Genomic DNA, 24,211 nt, shown 5'->3' with positions numbered 1-24,211 from the left:
TATACAAAAAGATAACTTATTATCAACAAATTTTCATAAAAAAGTTATGAAGACCAAAATCAAAAACCAATACCAAAAATTATAGAATAGAAATCTGCGTCCTACTATTTCCTAAGTTAGAGGGGCCCTCAAACTTGAATCTGGGAATCATATGTGATCAGGTCTACAACCAACACGGCCAAATCAATGTGTAAAACTAGACAAACTTCAATTAACTGTTTTATGGTATTTGTTTACTCTTGAGCACTACAAATTTTTTGTGCGAGATCAAATCTGAAATGTGATTCATTGGAGTCAAAAAGATGGAGAACCTCAGACTGAGGGATTTGTTTGTTTGATGGAAATTTTATTGGTTCAATGCAAGGGGTCAAATTTTGAGTGCCCAGTTTCTTAACTCAAATTATGCATTTTGGTTTAATTTTGCGCCCTTTAGAACACTGTTACCACATTGCTGTATTCAATCATTGGAAAATGTGAAAATCCATTCCATGAAACTATGATTGCGGTAGAAATAAACCAAAAACCTGATAGCAAAGATAGCAAAAACCTGTCAGCATCCTCAGAAGAACAACTATTAAAAGTCAAATTTGTTTATACCAGCGTAAATACAGAGTTAAAAAAATTTTCAAGAGAATTCGTTTTTTTCTAATAAAAGGTTGGCATGATATTCAGTAACTTTATACAACGTAGAGAACTCGAATACCCTCAAAAGCAACAAATTTTGGAAGGAAAAATTGATTTGAAATCTTTGGAAAACGAAACTAAAACTTCTAAAATTTAAACCATAAAAATACCGCTTTGAGAAACCAAATAGAATATTTACAAGTACCGTTAGGGAAAACGTAGCAAAACAAACAAATGCAGGCAACATAACCCTTTAACATATTAAATTTTGTGGTAACAAATGGCTTCAAAATCAAAAAAGTTACAACTGTAATCCAATTTTAAAGAAATTGTTTTATATCACGTAGAAAAATCAATGAGATCGCTCAATAGTGAGGCAAGAAGATAGGAAACAGAAATAGATAATCAAACACTTTCAAGTTCAAGAAGATAACTGTAATTTGTTTTGGTCTCAAGGGCCTAATTATTTATTTTATATACTAACCAGCAAAATGAATTAGTGTGTTTTTTGTCATTCAGAATTTCCATGAAACATGTCATATTTAACGTTAGTCAGCAACAACAACGGGCATGCTAACCTTAAACAAATCATTGCTATTAGTTTTTACGAAAAAGTGTCAAAGTCATTCAAACTGTTTTTAATTAACACAGAAAGCTTAGCTGTAATTGATCACGCCACTATACGACAAAGGCAACATGTAATTAATTAGAAAAGATCAATAGAAGACTTCAAATGGTAGCAAAAAATTAATCATAGTTGCAAACATCAATAAATTATTACCGACAAAGTTATGGATAAGTTTTTTTAAAAAATTTTAACTTCAATCATGCCACCTTAGAAAGACTGTGATACTTGCTATTAGCGTAGTTAAAAGACAGGACAAAAAGAAATAAAACGTGAAATGAAACGCAAAATTAGCATAAGTTTGTTTAAGTATCATTGAAAACTAATTAAGACAGTTGGAAATCATTTGCAAACATTAAATTATTACGCTTTTACAGAGAGCCAGAAAGACTAGTCAACAATGAGAGTGAGAAACAACAGAAGGAAACAACTACAGAAACAAACATTTCAAAACAATTCAAGCAATTCAAGAAACAACAAAAATTTTTCAACGCAACCAGTATCTAGTTCATATAAAAATTTAAACGCTCTTTGATAAATACAAAAAAAGACAGTTACGTATTATTTGAAAATTCGTGTAATCTTTTGAAGGTTTGAGTTTGAATAATTAGAAGAAGAAAAACAGAGCCACTCCTTGCTTGCAATCCACTTTCGAAACACTTTGAAACTTTAGAAGCATTTTGAAACAATATTGCGCCATAGCAATTGTTTAGCTTCCATTAATACTCCAACGTTGTGGCGGCTAAGCTTACTAACTCAACAACCAAATTGAATAATATGAACGCTTCAGGGCCAATTCAAGCACTAAACCTACAATATCAACTACCAAAAATTAGTTGAAATTCGTTAATTTTGTCTTATTAAACTGACATACAGTGCGTATTGCAGCACATTCTCTTGAACAGAAAATTACTTGTTATCGTGTCGTGTTTCTTTAGATCATATTAGCGATTTTACAGTTTCAACTTAAATTTGACTTGCTGAAAAGGAAATTAGATTTGATATTCTCAAAACTTTTTTCTCAGGAACAAATTTGCCAAATAATAGAAACTTTGAGCAAAGCATAAGGTCAGTTTTTTTTACTGGCTTTAACGAAGCGTGCGCTAGCTCAACCTCGGTGTTATTGAGCTCAATAGAGAGACTTGCTATTTTTGAAGTCAGAAAATTATTATTGTTATTATTATCAGATTTGCAACTGGCATGAAATAGTTCGACAACTGCTTACCGTATCTGGTTGAAACTTAGGCCTTCAATTTGTAGGAACGGGATTTGCTATATTCGGTTTATAGATTTAGTAAATAACAAAGAAACTCAATAAAAGCAAACAACAACACGGCAATTCAAGCACAAACAGCAGTGAGGAGCTTCAATCAACAGCTCAAGGTAGGACAAAAAGTTCCGTCCAAGACTAAGTGGAGGAAATTAACACTAAAAGAAAGCTTGGCTACGAGAAAATTGAAGATTCAGGTCGACCCAATAAACTAAAGGTCCTTTACCAACAGAATGTTACCTTCTAGAGGAAGAAATACCTAAGCAACTGCAGCGTCGAAACAAGCTTGTGCCCTACCAAGCAAATTTCGTTGAGGAACACCTGAAACCACCAAGGAAGTGTAAAGCAATGCTGGATTATGATTGGTTTGCACATATAAGCAAAGGCACGCAAACAGAATGAATGCAGACCACATCAACGCAACTCAAACAGTGAACGACAGTGAGATTAACAACAACTACCCAACAGACAACCCAGTTGCGCAAACAGAGCAGAGTGGAGCAACAGCAAGCGGACAAGAGACGGACACTGATTCAAAAACCTCTTCAGCAAATCAAAGGCGCGATGAAAGGATGAAAAATTTCGCTATCAAATTCGAAACCAAGATGAGACTAGAACAGGCACGGTTCGAGCGTAGGAAGCTAGAGCTGAAATGCGAAGCTTGAAGAAACTGGAAGCCAACATCAACTACTGGAGGAAGAACGTGAGCTAGAGCGAACACTGAAGAGAGCAGCGTTACAGAATGATTATATTCGTTCGCAATCAAACAATGCTCAAAACAAGTCACCCTTCAACTGGACCCCATAGAAGACAGATGTCTCAAACTGAGCCTGTAGAATCGACCACCTTCTAACACCAGATCGATCAGCAGCTCACTTCGAAGTATCCCCTGAAGTGAACAGGCATAGTCATTTCTCACGATTTTGCAGTTCACGAGACCGTTCCTCAAGTGTTGAAGGCAGAGACATTTCCCCCAGAGATGGTCTACAATACAAAATTGGCTACTCAGGTAGCAGTAATCTACGAAAGGTGAAGTTGAGCAATTTCGACGGAAACCCTATCGAATGGCCGGAGTTGTCAGGCATGTTTATTGCTAAAGAGGACCAACGTCATATACCAGACTCAGAGAAGATGAGCCAACTGAAGACTCTAACGACAGGCAAAGCAAATTCAGCAATCTCTTGAAGTGGCTATTCTGGACAGTTCTACAGTGCTGCATGGAGCATTCTGGAGAGGAAGCTCGGAAGGCCTCATGTGATCATTAATGCACAGTTGGAGATTCTTCGCAAGGCTAGTCAGGTGAAATCTCACGTCTCAACAGGTCTGATCAGTTTCTCAGTTTTTGTTTCGAACTTTGAGAATGTGCTCAAAAAGTACAAGCCGATTGGTTATCAGCAATCAAGCTCGACCGTGCATATGGCAGTAAATAAACTATCTCAAGTTCTCAAAGAGGAGTGGTGGTTTATAATGATCATAAAGACGAAGATTGTCTTGATCTGATTATAATTGAAAAATGGTTATCTAAGATAGCATTCGTGCAAGGAGGGTTTCAGCTTTCAAGGGAGAGCGAAGAGAAGAAAACCGAAGAAGCACAGAGACAAACTTTTCTCGAAAACATCGAACTTCAGTGCAAGTTCGAACGTGAAGGAAACGAAGCGAATGCAAAGTGACCACTGCCTGCTAGCTGATGGCAGTCATGAAATTTGGAACTGTCCACTATTCAGGAACATGAGTGTGGTTGATCGGTACGCAGCACTGAGGAAGCAAAGTTTATGTTACGGATGTCTAGGCAAAGGACCCGCAAACAAAGATTGTAAAGTCTTTGCGTGCAGCATCAATGGATGCATCAAGACGCACAACCACTAGCTACACACAGAAAACCAAATGGACGAGGTCAATCACGCAGTTAACGTAAGCGCACGAACAATCAACCAGAGTAACGAAGTTACAAGCCGTTTCCTCAGACAGATCTTGTCTCAATACAGAGCAGTGGCAACAGTCTTAACACGTATGCTTTCCTCGAAGAGGAATCAACGGTTTAATTCATTGATCAAAGTGTACACGAAAAGTTACGAGCCCAAGCCACCAATGTGACGCTCAACATAGCTGGTATTAACGGAACAAAGGATCTGAAGACAGAAAAGGTTCCTCTCAAAATGAAGGGACTACATTTAAAGGTGCATTCAATTGAAGCGTTTGCACACCCGTCAACCTTCTTGGGAAACACAAACTACAACTACAACATGTTGAAGCAAAACTCCAATCACTTCAGTGTTTTTTTCAACAAAAGCTTCAACTTGATGGAAGTTGGCATCATCCTTGGTCAAGATGCTTACGAGCTACAACGCCCATTGGACTAAAAGATAGGAACACGAAATGAACCATTGTCCGTTCTAACGGAGATTGGAGCTTGGATAGGTAGTCAGTGGACCCATGACGGCCACAAGAAGACAAAATGTTTGGTTATTTCGCCTTCACAGAAGATGTGAAAGTGGCTGAGAATTTCCAAACTTGGTGGTACATAAAAACTTATGCTTCCAAAATCAACATCGTCAGTCAGTCAAAGAAAGAACTGCAGGCACAGAAGATGCTAGAGAGTACGACAAAGCGACAAAGTTCACAGGCAAGCAGTATGAAATGGAGAATGCTGTGGAGTGAACCAGAGCCAAACTTACCAAGCAACTACAGCTCAGCCTTTCACTCACTGGAGCAAAGATTCCAAACGGACCCAAACCTGAAGAGTTTGTATCAACAGTCAATAGATACATATTTAGAAAGGAAACCGTAAAGATAATGGACAAGTCCGAAGTAGAAGGCACCTTCGGGAAACAATGATATTCGTCACACAATCTTGTTCTAAGCTCGAACAACCTGGTAAAGTAAGACGTGTTTGCAATGCTGCATCAAATTACAAAGAAGTATGCTTAAATTGACAAGCTACTAGCAGAACTTGACTTGCTACATGGTTTGTTTGGAAGAATTTTTAGACTCCGTGAAGGACCAACCGCCCTGACAGCTGAAAAAGAATCGATCTTTCTACAAGTGCAAGTTCCCGAACAGGATAGAAGTTGCTTGAGGTTTCTATGGCGTCCAAGAACTATCGAACCTGTTCAAATCTATGAATATCAGCGTCATGTATTTAGAGCTAAGAGTTCTCATACTTTTGCAACCTATGCTCTCAAGCGAATACGACTGGACAACGAGGAAGAGTATCCAATCGATGCAAATGCAAGACGAAACAACTTTTATTTGGACAATTTCATCAAGTCGGTAGACACGACTGAAATGGCAATTGAAGTCTTCAATCAACTGCAGCCTCTTCCCTCAAAACAAGCATTTGAACTCAACAATTGGATAAGCAAAAACCATGCGGTTATCGAAGCAATCCCAGAAGACTTGAAGTCAATCATCAACACAAAACAAGTCGAAGTGGAACCCAATACAGAAAAGATTTTAGTGCTAGGACTACAAAGGACTGTTACAAATGATAGTCTTCAAATGTGTAGAGGTACGAACGAAGAGGTTGAAGCACCCATAACCCAGAGGAAAATTCTGTCACTAGTCTCTTCAGAATGCGAACGGATCGGATTGTTTGCGCCGTTCAGGGCCCAGATGAGACTAATTCTAAAAAGCATCAGGATTAGGAATGGACAACATTGGGACAACGAAGTGGAGCCTGGAGAAGAAGAAGAGTTCCTGAAAGCGGTAAAACAACTTCCATTTGTAGCTGAAACCAGCATTGATAAAGGATACTTCAACAGAGAGAGGGATAAAACAGAACTTCGTGTGTTTGCTGACACATCTGAAGGCACGATGTGTGCAGTAGCCTGTCTACGTTCACAACCAAAAGAATACTCAGCTGACTTAGCATCTGTCATAGGAGCTGCAGAGTGAAACCGATGCAGCATCTTTCAATACCATGATTTGATTTGCAAGCGGCATTCAACGCACTGAGTTTGAAGGAACAGATTGTCAAGGAACACGAAATGAAGATTAATAGTTGCAGCTTTTGGTTAGACTCAACAACAGTATTGCAGTGCATACACAGTTCCCATCGTAAACAATAAGTGTCTGTGGCCTATCGAGTAGCTGAGATACTAGATACAAGTGATGTTTCACAGTGGAAACATGTGAGTGATATCAACAACCAACCCAGCGGACACTGGCACTAGAGCAATCAATATTGAGGAAATTAAGAGAAGTGAGTAGCTCACTGGACTAGCCTGGTTGAAGCGAACAGAGAGCGGATGGCCAGAACAAGTGAACCTAATCTTTGCATCAGATGAAGAGTATATTTCCTCATCAATCTTCAAGATACAAGCTGGAGAAATGAAACCTGTTATTTAGTGGGAACGATTCAGTAACTTTATCAGACTAGTGAACACAGTGGCATACGTAAAACGAGCATTGATCAAATACAAACCATTAACACTTGTAGTCAGCATTGAACAAAGAGAAAAAGCAAGGCAATCATCTTCAAGTTTCTACAGCGAAAACAGTTTGGTTAAGTGATGAAATCTCTAATTGCTGAAAAAGAAATTCCAAAAGGCAGCAAAATCCTACAATTCTCTCCTTTTCTAGATGAAGAAGGACTTATTCGCGGTAAAAGCAGAATAGGGAGAAGTCAATTGGACTTCAATGCAAAGCATCCAATATTAATACATTGGAAACATCACGCAGTTGAAATTTTCCTGCGAAACCAGCGCGAAGACAATCAATACGAGGGCACTGAGCACGTAGGAAAAATTGCGCAATTGAAAAAGCGGATCCTAGGCGTAAAAATGCCTTAAGTTCAATAAAAAATCAGGGCACAAGCGACAGCACCAGTAATGGCCGATCTAACCGAAGAGCGATTAGACGCTTCAACAGCTTTTACAAATGTTGTAGTTGACTATTTTGACCAATTAACAGGGATTGGGCGAAAGAACAAAAAGCGATGTTGTTGTCTCTTCACATGTCTGACTCTGAGAGCGGTGCATATAAAAGTTGTACCCAAGTTGGAGACAGCGAGTTGTCTTAAAGCAATCATGCGATTTATTGCACGAAGAGGCAAACCAAGTACAATCTTCAGCTACAACTGAACAAACTTTGTTGGAGCTAAACAGAAGTTTGCAGAGTACGTTGCAGCATTGAACAAAGAAGGTATCGAAGAACATCTCGTTCAACGAGGAATCAGATGAAAATTCAACCCATCCGCAGCACGTCACCTTGGAGGAGTATGGAAACGGTTGTTGAAAAATTGCAAGAAAGCAATGTATGCAGTGTTGAGGAACAGATCAGTCACTTCTGGCTTGGCAACAAGAAATCTTGCTTACCCTATCTACCACGCTCAGAAGAATTTGTGGATCATCAGAAGCTCTTACGACAAACTCAAGCATATGCAAATCTCATCGGGGACAGATTTCGTAAAAAATATCTGCGAACTCTGAATAACCGGCAAAAGTGACGATCTAAGGCAAACGAAACCCTTAAAGAGGGCAATCTCGTTTGGTTGATTGAAGATTAAGATAAACCTGGATGCTACAATCTAGTTCAAGTTACTTAGATCATCAACGGGTCTGACGGTGTGGTTCGATCAACGATACATCGAAAAAACGACGGAGTTTACAAGAGACCAGCAGTGAAGCTCGCCCCAGTGCTACCTGGAAAAGATGTTTTTGCAATTGTAAACAGGCCAGCAATGTGGCGGCTGAGCTTACTAACTCAACAACTAAATTGAAAAGCGCTTCAAGATCATTTCAAGCATTAAAGCTAAAATAGTATGACAAGCGATAATTTAATGATACATTCTATCAAAGCCATACGGGTTTGTTCACTTTGTTCAACATTTACATTTAGTAACAATTATTAGTACACAATCGTCATACGAGAAGTTAAAATGAAAATCAAACTTGAACTTTTCTATTATTGACAAATATTCACGTGTTCACAATCACACAAATTGAGCTCAAACAGAGTAAGTGTTACCCAACTTTTTAAGACAGGTTCGATGAAGTTTGCGATTTTCTAACCAATTCAGAGAGTTTGGGGCACCGTATAAGATATCCCGAACCCCAAATGCAGTGCACTAAGAGAATTTTACCAAAAAATGATCTTCAACCAATCAACAGTTCAATTTGATATGAAAAACCCACTTGAATGGCATCATAAAAGGAATTTGAAAAACTACCAAAAATCACTTGAAAATCGTTAATTTTGTCTTAATAAACAGACATTCAGTTCCTATTGCTGCACGCTTATTTGAGCGGTAAATTACTTGTTATTGTGACTTGTTTCTTTAAATCATATTACTGATTGTACAGTTTTAGCTTAACTTTGACTTGCTGAAAAGAGAATTAACTTTGATATTCTCAAAACTTTCTTTCTGAAGTTCCATACAAAGTTCCATACCTTTTTATAACTTCTAACTGTAGCAGGTTGAAACTTAGCATAAATATAGCAAATTATAGGACTACAATTTGTTGGAACGGGAAATGCAATATTCGGGATATAAATTTTTTTATTAACAAAAAAACTCGAAAAAAATTGATTGTTTCAATTTGAATTACTTTGTTATTCTGAGAGAAAAAATTTTGTTATACAGCAAAGCTGAACAGTTAGTTTTTGAGACTAATTGAACAACAAGTAATGCAATGGTAAACTAAAGTATAGCAGATAATACGGTTCACAAAAGTTAATTGAAAAAACACAATATCCAGACAGTTTTGAAACCACTGAAACGAACTGGGCGGTGTAAACTTTTCCTTGACTTTGATAGGAAAGCAGCCGTTACAAGCGTGACATTTGCTGTCTGTTTTACTTCCCAGTGACAATTGTTTATCAAGAGATAAAGATTCCAAAAAAGACAGAACACAAATACAATTTAAACGAACACTTAAATACGATTTTAAAAATTAGAACAAAAAACTAATTATATTTTGACTTAACCAACGAAAGTTTGGGTGATGTTAAAATTCTCCCATTACTTACTCGGATGCTTTGAGGAAGCTATATGGAGCCAAAACGTGGAAAAACTCCAAATATTAATTTTTTTGGAATAAAAATTGGAAAGTTTTTCAAAATGAACGCGTGAAATGTGTGGATTTACATTACGGACACATATACGAAGAGAAACGGACATAAAAAAATTCTTTTTGCAAAAGATGTTTATGAACTTTGATTAATGTAAATTCAAGACCCATTAAAAGACTCAAAAAAGGGAAACCTGAGAAATGCGTATTTTTTGGGGAAAATCATCAGGAAAAAAGCTTTCAGGCAACTCTAGCTCTCTTTCTTCTTGAAAGACCACAAAAATTGGTTCCGACCCTCTAATTAAACTTAATGGGCACTGAATTTTAACGTGTTTTTCTCATTTTAAAATCTGAAAAACATGGAAAAAATGTGTGAATACATCTTAGAAAACTATGATCGGAGCAGCATTGCAATCCGATTTTTGTGGATCGTAAAAATATGTGAATAAACGAAAGCGCCTAAATAATGGCCTTTGAGAGGCTGATGGTAGCTATTAATAAACATGACTGAAATTCAATTTTAATTTGGGTTTTATTTCAGCCCCTTCAAACAAAAAAACTGCCTGTAGTTTTCTGGCGCATCAAGTTGAGTTACCTACTCAACGTATCGTTAATAAAAAGAGACTAAAAATTTTGGAAGAGACTGAAAATTGGTTAAAAAGAGGCCGCACGTCGGAAAAATTCTTGCAAACTATTTAATATACAACTGGAAGTTTGAAATTTTCCGATGCACTAATATAGCTGTTATATGAACAATACTGATCAGTGATTCTAAAAATTACGTCAGTTTTCTAAAAAATGGTAGCATAGATATTTCACACAAAAATTTTAAACCTCTACAACTCCTCCAAAAACAGAAATTTTCAAAAAAAAACCGTTTAATTCTGTACTATACGCTTGCCGGGCTTTTTATTGGTACTATTCAAATTTTCTACGATATCGATCGGCCAAAATTAACTGAGCAGATAAATCCATTTGAGTAAATAGTTTCCATTTGAAGAACCCTTTTGAGAAGCAAGGTAATTTTTGTACGATCGAGTAATCAATCTACCAGGTAAGTAAACCATTATGCCAATGATCACTATTCTGCTAATGCTCAGAAAAATTAGTAAGTGTTAGTAAGAAATGATACTAAAATACAGTCTAAACATTTTTAGGGATTAAAACCTGAAATCAGATAAACGCCGGTTCAAGTACGGTTTCAGGTGCTCAGACACCTGAATCTCTCTGTGTTGAGGTAAAGTGTTTCTTGAGTAAATCGGCTGTGATTTTTTCAATAAAACAACAAAATTAACCCGGAAAAATGTCTTCTGCAAAAGACATTACAGTTGCTGTTCATTTATTTTACAGTCAACTTATTCCAAAAATAAAGAGATCAGAGGGCTTCACACTAGAGATCAGAGGTCACGAGCCTAATCTTAGCTAATTAAGAAAGAAAGTAACCTTGTAAAATTCTTCCTGAGTAATCTTACTTTTGCTTCTATTAATATCTTTTCTATTACTAACTCTCCCTATAGTTTGAGTAAGGCATGCTATCGACAATCGGTTTTTATTAGGAATATAAATCTCTCAATTTTTTTACTATCTTAGCATAACTGTTTAGTTTTGTTAATTAACTCCCTAACTCCTGGTAAAGTTTGTATATTTCTATAATATAAACGAGCATGCTTTGAACATATTTCCCTCAGCTCTTTCGATTTCATAACGAATAGAGTACTAGCACAAATGGCGAGGGAGGTACTAATCTTTTACGTCTTAAATAGGAGTAAACAAACAAGACTACTCTAAGACCTCGTCAAAAACCAACAATTCATTTCGGTCATAAGGGTCAACCACATGAAGTTACAATGAAAGCGATACTTTCTCGAACTGCCCATGAATTACAACAGTCGAACACTATTAGAACGAAAACTTTCAATCACCTAAGTAAGCACATTATTGTTTATCCTAAATGTTTGCGCAATTGTGGCTCATATGTTTGTTCACTCCCGTTTCCCGTCTGCAAGACGAACTGCAATCGGAGAAAAAGTTAGCTAAGTCAGAAGAATTTTGCAATGCTTTTACAAATTCTTGCCATTTATTTTTTTTAATTCTCGGACTACTCTTACAGTTTCTGCCCAATAAATGGAAAATCAAATCAACATTAATGCTTTTTGTTTTCGTTTTTATTATTTTTTCTTTGCAAGGCTGAGTAATTATTCGACCGGCCTTTACGAGTGACGGCTCTTGGCACCCGAGTAAACCAGAATCAGCGCGAAATCATTATTTTAGAATTTTGTTCATTTACTATAGCCATGTTCCTACCTGCCACTTTTTCCTCTGCGGGCCCGTTTCCTTTCAATTTTGGATGTTATGTGGTTGACTTTGCATCTCCAAACTTTTGAACGTCAATCAGCGTGACTTTTATCAAAATAAACTTAATCTATGTTTGTTCAGTGCTTTGGGCAAACTCGTTCAAGATTTTCATATATTCGAAGAGTTCATTGTTCCGACCCTCATGAGGGGGGGGGGGGGGGGGAGGAACTATATACTCAAATGGGTTTTTTTGTTCAGACAATTTTGACCGATCGATATATTCATCGTATAGAGTTGTGAGCGGTATCATTAAAAAGCCCGTCCAGCGCAGAATATGGAATTTAAAAGATTTTTTTTAATTTTGTGTTCTAGAGCGAGTTACTGTGGGTTAAATTTTTGTGCATATTAGAACAATTTGCCTTATTTTTATTCTTATTTTCCGGCATTTTTGCCTGGAATTTTGTCAGTTTTGCTAAAATATGTTAAAGTTGTCACAAATTGTACAGTTGATTTTATTTTCAAAGACAAAAAGAATTGTCGACTATTTCGATTTATTTTTTGGCCGAAAATTTTGCTAAATATTTCAAAATTCAGCCTTTTTTATTAAATGCCCGAAATAAGCTACTTTAGTCCACTTTTATTAAATTTAGTAGAAGTACACACCCAAAAACAACTAACAAAATCTTCCTAGACTACGATGGGAGCTGGGGCTACTTCCACATCCGTTGACAGTTGTCTGGAATTAAAATTTTGCCGTTTTGTAATAACTTTACTCTTTGATTATCGAAAACTGTAACGGCTGATGTCCTATCAACGTCAAGAAAAACTTTACACCGCCCAGTTCGTTTCAGTGGTTTCAAAACTGTCTGGATATTGTGTTTTTGGAGCTAACGCTTGTGAACTGTATTATCCGCTATACTGTAGCTTACCGTTGCATTACTTGTTGCTCAGTTAGTCCTGATAACTAATTGCTCAGCTTTGCTGTATAACAACTCGTTTTTCTCAGAATAACAAAATAATTCAAAATGAAATAATCAAATTTTTGTCAAGTTTTTGTTAATAACTCAACTTATAGGACGGATTTGCAAATTCGGCTCCTAACAAATTGTTTAGAATGACTTCAAATAACTGGCAAACAAATTAGAAGTTTATAGCGAACCTCCTTGTTAAACAAAGCGCCTTCAAAGCAAATCAGATAACCTAAATCTGATTCGATTTAAAAAACAACTTTCTGTTCCTCAGTTGGTTTCAATAACCACTAATATCAAAGCTATGCTATGTTTTTGTTAAAGTCAGTACGAGAAACCGATTCTATGCTTTGCACAAAGTTTCTCCTACTTAGGAACTTTGTTCCTCAGAAAGCAAGCTTTGAGAATATCAAAGCTAATTCTCTTTTCACAAGTCAAAAATAAGTTAGAACTGTACAATCACTAATATGATTTACAGAAACAAAGACACGATAACAAGTATTTTACCGCTCAAAAATTATTGCTTCAATATAAGTTTAATATGACCAAAATTGCAACTTTCAACTGATTTTTGGTAGTTTTCAAGCTCTATTTATAGTGCCGTACATGTCAAATATGCATCTCTGATTGGCTGTAGATAATAATGTCAACAGAATGAGAATTTTTTTCCATAACGTCATTTTTTCAGTGTGAATTGGATCTCATGGGAATTTTGTTTACCAAATAGAAATTTTGTTGAATATTCTGTATCAATAACAGGGTTATTCGCAATCCAATCGCAAAGAATGAGATGCTAGTTGTTAATATGTTTTATCTTTTCTTCCAAATAAATCTTCAAATAGAAATTCGACGCATTCTACCAAGAAAAGACCTGGTTCCCGTTTGTCATTCTTCTTATGCTTAGAACAACACGTTCTAGGGAAGAAATTTTGCAAAAGGATCTGCTTGATTGTCATTACAGTCCTGCTGTCTCACTACTTCCCATTCTTGTTTTTTAGCAGGTCGAATACAGTCAAACAAATTCTCATGAGCTAGGGCTAAATAGAGAGAATCCGTATCCATCTTTAAATCCTCGAATTTATCCATATCGCAAAATCTGTCCAAAAAGTTATAGTAGCGCTCCAACATACGTAGTTTAGCGTACTGAAGTATGATGAACCCAACTAGTATAAGTGCGCGGTGTTCATTTTTTGACTTTGCAAGCTCAATTTCGTAAAGCTCTTTTGAGACATTGTTCAAGCAGTTAAACATTTTTCCATTAATTGCTTTGTGCGTCTCCGCATCGTTCAAATATTTGGTCTCTGTGTGTTTGCTTCTTTCCATAACCTGATAACCGTAAGAGCTATTTTCCAATAATTTCAAAGTCTCAGCAACAACGCTCGAATCAGGATTTTTATCTCGACCTCTTCTAGCATCTAACGCTGACTGTACAAATGCGTTGAAACACTTTTCGGCTTGTCGTGTACAAATCTGTAAATTCTTGAAACTCATTTCATGTACATTTCTTGTACATTGTCATGTGGAGACCGAGTCTGATGTAGAAATTTAGTAGTTGAGTAATAATTGTTCTAATTTTCAGATTGAAACTTGGAATTAGCATTCGCTGAAGTTGATTCAGTAAGCTTTTTTAACAGCGTAATCTCTCATATAATCCCTAATATCAGCTCAAATAACGTTGAAATTTTTTCAAAACAGGAGGGAAATTCGAACACTTGTATTTCAAGCCTGCAGGAACTTCCAAATCACATTGTACGTATTCAAACACCTCTCCATCTTGTATTTCAGCTAGTAGAGATTGTTAATTCAAAGGTAGTTTGAAAGGGAAGTACTTTCTCACGTAATTTCTGACATTTTTTTCTTCTTAAACGCCTTCCCGCCATTTACACCCACAGATTTCAACAATCTTATATCCTTTGCCATCTCTTCTCAATTCATCATGTTCTCTTTTTCTAATACCTCTGTGTGTTTCTACTTTCGAGAGTTTTGCTTTAGCTTCCTGACCAGGACAGAAGTGAAAATAACAACCCATGGCTGGCTCTAAACGCCGTATTACAATGTGCGCAATATCCGTCTACACTATAACAATCAATCTTCTGCTATTTTCCATGTGTGTAATAGCTCTCAATTTTACGTTTGAGACGTTGTTATTGAAGATATGACATAAGCATGTTCCCAAATGTTCGATATCTTTTTGTTAGAGCCCTTAATTTTTGAGAATCTGTATCAAGTTCCCATCGACTGTGAAGTCCAGTAGGCAATTTTAACACATTGAAATTAGATAGAGTTTGCTAGCGTCAATACCTACGATAGACTTGCAAAGGTTTTCAGATTTTCGTATGAAGGTCTGATCAACTACTGCATTTCTTGTAAAAACAATAGATGGACCACCAGTCATAGCCTCAAATATTTTGTCAAAAAAAATCTTTGTCAGCTTCAACAAATTTGTTTTGTTGACTTGTGAAGACAGATATGAGACAACTTCGGAAGTTTTCATCCGAGTTTTAACATATCGATACTACTTTGGTGACAAAACTCCATCATTTTTTGCATTGCTTTCTGTGTTGGAACAACATCCTTGTTGTTGTACCACTTGACAAAATCTCTGAATGTAGCCATTTGTTCTTGCTCCCAAACCGCTTTCAGGTAATTGTAATTGTCAATTCCAAATGGCGGAACATTTTTCAACCTCAACTTTTCAATGACTCTTGTTCAGAAAATACACTGTTAAGCAATTTAGTGAAATCGGTAAATTCTCTTTCCAGTGGATTATCATTTCTCAGTTTGATAAAAAAGCAGTCGGACGGAGGGAAAGAAGTTGCATCATGCTTGTCGGGAGAGTCAAATCACTCATAAGGGAAGAATCCTTTAATTTCATTTGTCTTGTATGCTTTAAGGAAAGAATCCAGTGAGGTAGCTCTACCGAGAAAGTTGAGAATATCGAGAAATTGTACATAACCAAACTTAAGAGAAACAAAGTGATTAGTTTTTTTGTGACACAAAGTTGAATGTCCCGCTGACGAATAAGATAGGGTAGGAAATAGGACTTAGTGAGATTTAAATCATATTTTCCACTTTCAATCCCAACACAGGTAAAGATTTCTCATAGCGCTCAAAGGGTTGCTGTTAGTCAAGTAGCTGCTTTTTCTGCTTTTGGAGAAATTGCGTAGACATGTCAGCTTCTTCATCTTTTTCGTTATGTTCATCTTCACACTTAAATGCTGCAGCGTTTTGATCCTTTCTTTTATTTAAAATTTTGGAAAATGCGTTTACTCGTGCTCTGATTATCGTTTCAATAGAGAAAACTTTAAGCACATTTCAGTTTTAAATTTGTTTGCTAAGTCTTTAATAGCTTCAACAAGAGATGTAATAAGAGCTTTCGGATCTTTATCGAATAGGACGACAGGTTCATCAATTAAATTGGAGGAAATGCGACAGAGATTGGTTCATGCTTTCCAATCCAAGTGGTTGTGTTTTTATCTTATAATTGCTCGCAGAGTACACATAATGAATCAAAGTCAAAAATAGCCAAGATTTTGAAAAATGTTGAATTTTCGTTGTAGAAAATTCCAAAACCGTCAAATTTTTTAAATGAGGTCTCGCTCAATGAAAACACACTCTTTGGGTAAATATTCTGTTCTCTATCTTTACACAGTTTAACATGGCGATTGAAATTTCCCGCTTTCTGAATAAACGTGTCGCAACTGGTGCAACGGAATTGTTTAAAGAATGTGCTAATGTCATCAACGTAGCATATGTGGTTGTTGTAACGTAATAAATTAATATTTTTCGCATACACTTCAACACAAAATCTCCATCTACAATGTCAGTATCGTGTTTTTTATCGTGATTTATCGCATTTTTAATAAATACGAGGTGATCGAAGGATAACCCTCTGAAATTGATCGCATCATGTCAAGATTCATGGAGGAACGAAATAAACAAATTTTTTGCATTGGTCTCAAGCTCCGATGATCCATTTAAGTAAGCAACTATAGGTCGGAATAAGCAAAGATAATCTTTGTAAGTCTCGCTTTAGCCATTTGATACAAAACAATTCACATCTGATCGTCTGAGTAACTGTTCAGACAGAACAGCATCGATACATCCCATTGGAAAGTTTTTTAGGAGAGCGCAGAATATTGTTACATTTGTTGTCAAAGCAAAACGGCACTTTGTATTCTCCTGCTCCTGAGCATACGTCTCCACTAAATCCATCTTTTCAATCCTGTCTTGAAGAGAGACTAAGACTTCTTTGGAACACAACAGATGAGATTTCTCGAAGAAAATGTTGTTCTCGTGAGTGTAGAAGTATTGATACTTGTCCGTGTCCGCATTAAATCCTCGAGCAAAACTGACTTTGGCTGCACAGTTGAGTTTTTTGAATACTTCTTTCAACTTTTTTAAATTTTGGTGAGGATCGAGCTTGGACAGTTTGAAGTTGAGCCCTTGATGTCTCCCATTTTCTATCTCATCAATAAGTTCTTGTGGCAGCCGCTCGTTGTCCTCTTCCGGTTCCTCTGATTCTAGAATCTCTAAAAGTTTTGCACTCAATTTTGTTCATACTTTTGTTGAGGTTCCATGCTTTCTCCTCCTTTGTTGTTGAAGAGAATGGGAAACTCGGAACCTATTCCAAGCATACAATACACATAGTACTTAGCTTTGTATCCTTAGGAGCGTGATACTTAGCAATTGGGTAATTCAAGTCTTCTTACTTCTTTGTACAGAAATCTGAACATTAGGACTAAATAAAATCCCACTATCACAAGACTGCGTGTGTCTAGTCATTCCTCACCAAAGTTTTGTTACACTTTGTGCATTTCACTGGGAGATTTCTATCGAGAGCAGGCATTGTTTGGTACAAGATGGAAAAGATTTGGGTATTGTCACGATCAACTAATTGTAAAAGTAACAAAATGAGAATGAAAGCAATTATTTTTATACCATTAGGGAACGCCTGACTCGTCTTTCCAAATTTGGAAAATTGATTTTTCCATCTTAGGAAGCTTGTTGTCATAATGGAACATTCTAGAACCTAATGAATAAAACAATCAGAATCTTTCATTTAGAAATACATTAACTATTTACAAACACTCATTTTAAATGTGTGTATTCATTCCTTGGCGTACAAATCTCAAGTCATTCTTATATATCTTCTTAATTATTTCTGTTACATTCTATATAAGTTTTCTTTTTTCATCCAGATATAATCCAAAAACAGACTCAACATATTCAGACAAATTGTTCCAGTTTTTACAAACTCTGCGGTTCAACTTTGTGTCTATCCGCAATTGAAAGAGTTTGGTGCTTAAAAACAAATCTATTTAGATTGAAAACTAAAATTAACACATGAATGTGCTTTTACAACAATGTTGAAGATTTCGAAAACTTATATTCATCCCTACTTCAGGAACAAATATTCATTGTACAACTTAACGTTATTGTCTTGGAACCTCTCAACTAATCATAATCCCGCGTTTAAAAAAGTTTTCTGGAGATTAACCCTTTTATTTTGTGAAATTGTTTCTTGAATTTAGCTTTCTTTTACATAAACAGAGTATTGAGTGAAATTTTGTTCATTTGTGGAAAATGTTGAACAAAAATCATTTACAGTTGATGGAACAATTATACATGAGGAAAGACGGATTTGCTGATGCTTATAAGTTGACGAGATTGATTTTAATTCCTACTTTTTTACAATTTATTGGACCATTGTGTTCAGAATTTCAGACTAATCCGATTTACTTAAGGCTTTGAATATGCAACATTTTTCATTAAAAATTCAAATGATTATTATATAACAAAACAATCATTTGATGGATCATCAGAGCTACACACTAACAAGTACGGAGTTTTATTTGTTTTGAATTCCGTTCCCGAGTTTTTAGAGCAGTACAGAAATCTAGCACAAGCGAACTGTATTCCAAGTACCGCTCCCATAGCAATCATTTCGTCTGTAAAAAGCGCTTTGGTTTCCCACTATTGTACAGATTACAATTCTGAAGGGGTAAACGTTCGATTTGTATTTCGGCTACCAAATATATATATATATATATATATATATATATATATATATATATATATATATATATTTATATATATATATATATATATATATATATATACAAAAGTTCTGTTCCAAATATGGAACACTCTTCGAGATTGATTAACAATTTAACTAAGTTGAACACATTTATCAGAGCTTGATATTTTTGGTAAATTGTGTCGATTCGTTCCCACTCAGCTGTTCATATTTGGTAAACAAGTATATAAATCATGTGTTAGGGGTTTTAGTCAAAAACCATATTTGGTTTCTATTCACGCATTGAAGCTCCTGTTTCGTATACGAGCATCACCTTTATAAGAAATTCTTCCATATTTGGTTTCGTTACTAACCTTCCATTTTCTGTTTTGGTTATTAATGTCACTTTTCCTAGAAAATACTTCCTTCTTTGGTTAATTTGTTCTTAATGGAAGGAAATTACTATAAATAGGAGCGACATAGTTAGATATTATCAATCTTTTTCTTCTCCTCAAATTTAAATTCACCTCTGGTTCTCATCGTCCTGTTTACTATTCATCAAAAATTTATCCTGCAATTGAGTTCCAACATTCACATTCTTCTTATCTACAGAGCTTACTTCAGTTCTAACTTTTGTTTTTTTCTAACTTAGATATTTCTCTCCTACTAAAAACTAAAATTTAATGTTTTTTAACTTTCTATCTACTTGACAGTTTCCAACACGTTCATGTACAAACTGCCCTCGTTTCTTAGAAAAACTCTTCTATCATCTCATCTGAACAAAATGGTTTACTGTACAAAACAACAGTCTTCTGTACTCATTTTCCTTCACTTAGGAGACTGCTCGGATAAGTATTAGAGACTTATCAAACGGATTAAGAGAGTCTGTAATCACCTTAATCATCACTGTGCGGCATATTATTGAACATCAGCGACAACAATTCGACACTTATCATCAGGGTCCGGTTCCAATAAAGGAGAGTCAGCTTGGAACTCAGGCGATGGGACACGAAGTTGCTGTTATTAGTGGATACCACTATCCTCACGTTGCAGGAACAGAATTTCCCTCGAACTAAGTCGCTGGCAACATTCGATATACTTTCCCCTTGGGAAGAAGGGCAAATTGTCAACTCTTTGTTCTCTAGCTCGGATGCCAGTCAAGTTTTGAGTTCAGTGGAGGAGACAGGGAATTTGCAAACAACTGTTTCAAGAGTTGATGGGAGCGAGCTAAGTATTGATAATAGCACCTGGTCAGCAAGCAATCAACATAACTTTGATTCGGCACAGTATTTTGGTTCTACTGACATGTCGACTACTCCATCAAGGACAGCACCTTCCATAGAGGATGGAACAGCCCATAATCCAGTTTTGCTGACTGATGAAAATTCAACGACTCGGATCATCGTTCAACCAACTGATCATCCAGCAATATTTGAACGTTCAAATCTTTTGGGAATGAGATTCAAAACTTGCCAGAGTTTGTTTGTGAGAACTCTGTTTGCATAGTTTTGAGTTTGTATAATTCAAAACTATTGTAAAAAAGACAATCGGTACACAATTTATTCAGACAATTAGGGGAACAATCGTTGCAATTGACCGAAAGCTTAATAACCAAAATTCAACAGGTCACATAATTACCCCTCAAATAATAAGGGTAATTGAAAACCCACAATTAATTTCACAATTTGATTTGACCTAAACTTTGTAAACAAAAAATCAACATGTCACATTATTAACCCTCTGAAAATTAGGCTAAATAATTACCTACGCCAGTTATTTATTCTGTTGTTCTTAAGTAAACACTTAATAATTACACAAAAGTTATCCATAACCCTACAGAATTTCAGCCAATCAGAAGCGTCTCCCAACCTACCCCCCACATTTGCACCGACAATACTACTACATTGCGGCGGCTATAACTAATCTTAACACATGTAGAGTCTATTCCTAAACTTTATACATGTAGATTCTATTCCTAATTATTATACATTTAGATTCCATTCTTAATCTTAATACATTTAAGCTATGCGCAATCTTAAGACATGAAAATTTTATTCCTAATCTTTATACATGTAGATTCTATTCCTAATCTTAATATATGTAGGCTCTACTTAATCTTAATACATGGAGATTGTATTCCTAATCTTTATACATACACTCTATACGCTTTCTTAATACATGCGGTCCTCACCCCCCCCCCCCTCCCCCGGGAGGGTGGCTCACTATATTACTACTTAAACCGCTTGTATAAGACTGGTTTTTCACACGGATTTTATATAAACAAAGTTTAACAGAAACCATTTGAGCAACTTTATGATAAATATACGTCAATACGCAACAACAAGGTTTTATACAGAAGGAGTCCACTCAAGCTCAATTTGTCCGACAACTTTTAAAAATTTGTGAGGAGATGCTCAAATGGACCTTTTTTGAGAATTAGTTCTTGAAAATTTATTGTAACAAAGCAAAAGCCGAGGACAGGAATGCAATATGGCCTAAAATTGGAATACCCTGCATAATTGTCAAAATGATGACGAGACGAGAGTTCTTGAACGGTAACATAGAGGTTTTATTGTTTCCGTTTCAAAAATTTTACCAGCGCTAATAGAATTATATGCATAAAATCCGATGCTGAGTTGCCGAGCCAAGAATTTAATTTGGGATGACTCAAACGTATCAAATAATCAGCTTTTGTGGATCAATTCAAAAAACACTTGAGTTTGTTGTGGTAAAATTGCTGGTGCCCGGGCGAAAGTCTGTTTTTTTGACCAAGCAAATAATTTCTTGTATCTTTGACAGCAACAAAACGCGCAATAGTTTTTTGTATCCAATGTGTTATACCCAAATACGACAGATTGCCAAATGGCAATTCAATTATTACAATTAGATTCTCTAATTGTCAGCTTAGTCAATCGCGGTGCGATTGGCACTATTCTATTCAACTGAGTCCAAATGACAATTTCTAGATTTGAATTAGAACTGATTTTGAGCAGTGCAAATGAGAGAATGATTAAAATAAGTACAATTTAGTAAATGGAAATTTCGTTCATAACATGATCACAAGACAGGAAGGAACTGCAAGATTTGTTTATAAGTTGGACAGACAATTTCCTGCACAGACAGCATAAACAGACAAGAAGTGATGAAAATTTGGATGAACTGAAACCAAACTAAATAACACAAGCACTTGCCCTTCAAATGGATAAAACTGAACTAAATACGATTATGGATATATGATGATTTATCCATAACGTATGACATTTCCCGTTGTCGGAAAAAGAAAATTAGTATATAAAATCAAAAAATTAATAAGTTTTCACCGGTTACATAAAAAATTCAAAAATTAAATAATATTTAAAATACAAAAAGTTCCTAAATTTTCAGTGAGTTTTTAATCAGATTCTGAGTTCTCTTCATTTTCGGCTTGTAATACCGTCATTTCTCTCGGGAGATTTGGGTTTGGGTCTGCTGTCCGCCTTTCATTAGAGTCTCGTGGCAAAACTTGTCCAATAAATTCAGTATTAGAATCAGGCATTTCCATTGAGTATCCTTCTGTATTTCGGATTTTCTCCACCAACGACTGCGATGATTTCTTTTGTTTAAGAGTCCTTTTCCTCTTTCTCACGGAATACGTATCAGAGTCAGACGTGTCGCTTATAGTTAGCTGTCGTTTGCTTTTTTTGCGTAAAATTGGAGTGGGGATTTGCGGATTGGTCATTTGTACCGCAGATGGCCCTGCTTTATTCGGATTAGGTGGTGGCGGCGCAATTGGAACGGATGGACTGAAGTTCAATATTTGTGTAAGGTCAGGTCTATTGATGAAAGCGTCGTTATGTTTCGGATTTCGCTTCGAAATTCTCATTTTTACAGAGCGTGCTACGTTACTTGCTGAAGAGATACAAGATCTCCCTGAGGATAGCACGCTAACTTCATCAGCCTGTTTTCTTTTTCTCTTGATCTTTTTGTCCCCGGTGGTTTTTCTTATTAAGTCTCGTCTATGTTTGTTGATTTTCTGCTCGATCGTTTTTTGGGATATCTTCTTTGGTCTTCTCTCTACATATTGTGTCAGTTCTGTATCGCGTTCTACTTTTGTGCCAAACTTCGCCATATCCGAATTTCGGACTCAAACCTCTTGACGATTTGGCTCTTTAATAACGCTCGTCGTTGAGCTGACTTTGCACACTGTGCTTCCGGGAGCAAGCACTTCATACAGTCCATCAAGGTTCTTCTTTTGTCTGTGGCTTTCGTGTAGTTTTCTGGCTAATTTTATTTGGATGCTTCTTTCTGTGCACGGAATTGGCCTCCAAACTCCTGCTGATTTGATGAATCTTTGCTCTCCGTCATTTTTTTCTGTTCTTCTTTTCTTGCGCGGGCATTGGCGGCACAGATGACTTTCTTGATCTCAGTGTCTGAACATAGGTCTGTATCTGATCATTGTTCTTCCGTTAAATATGCACGGCCTGGTATCGTGTCTTCATCTAAATAATATTTGATTATTTTATTTTAATTTAAATTAGTGTTGTTAGGTTTAGTAGTGATATTAGAAATAGGTGTATTACATTTTCCACCAAAGTGTGCTTCGAAAGGTGTGATGTCTATTGTTTTTTGTTTTGAAATTCTCAGTCGTTGTATAATTGCATATAGTGAATGTTCTAGATTAAAATTTTTATTTAGTTGTGATTTCTTGCAAGATAATTGTCGTTTAGTTGTTTCTACTCTACTAGACCAATTGCTCATGGTCATTTGCTGGTGCAAATATAGGTGTAATGTTATTTTCCGTTCAAAATGTTTCAAACTTTTTTCTTGTAAAACATCTTGCTTGATCTAATCTAATTGTTCTAGGTACTCCGTGATTATATATATATATATATATATATATATATATATATATATATATGTATAGATATACATATATATATATATATATATATATAAAAATTTGACTATATTTGTACCGGAAGCGTTATTTACAATTTCTGCTGTGGGATATTTTGAGTATCTCTCTACACTTGTAATGAAATACTGTTCTATACCTTTCCCATTAATTATTGGTCCACCAAAATTTATTTGTTTTTCGTGGTTCGGTTCGACGCATTTTGGTAAAGGTGCCCATTTGCGGTGCGGAATCACTGATTCAGGATTCCTACCTATATCCGTGCACGCTTTGCACTCACTGGCTTTTGCCAGTATATCCCGATGGATGTACGGCCACCAAATGTTTTGCGCGAGTGAAAGCATGGCAAAACTTCCGGGATGTGTCGAGTGTATGTCCTCGAGTACTGCGTCCTTTATAGCTTTAGGAATTGCTATTCGCTCGTCAAGGCAAACACAACCATGCTTTACACTAAGGTCTCGCCAGTAGGAAGAAAGGTAGGGACTGATTTCTCGAAGCCTATCGGG

This window comes from Convolutriloba macropyga, chromosome 11 (genome assembly GCF_964194025.1).
Source record: "Convolutriloba macropyga chromosome 11, txConMacr16.3, whole genome shotgun sequence".
Lineage (NCBI taxonomy): Eukaryota > Metazoa > Xenacoelomorpha > Acoela > Convolutidae > Convolutriloba > Convolutriloba macropyga.
This window is presented reverse-complemented; position numbering follows the sequence as displayed.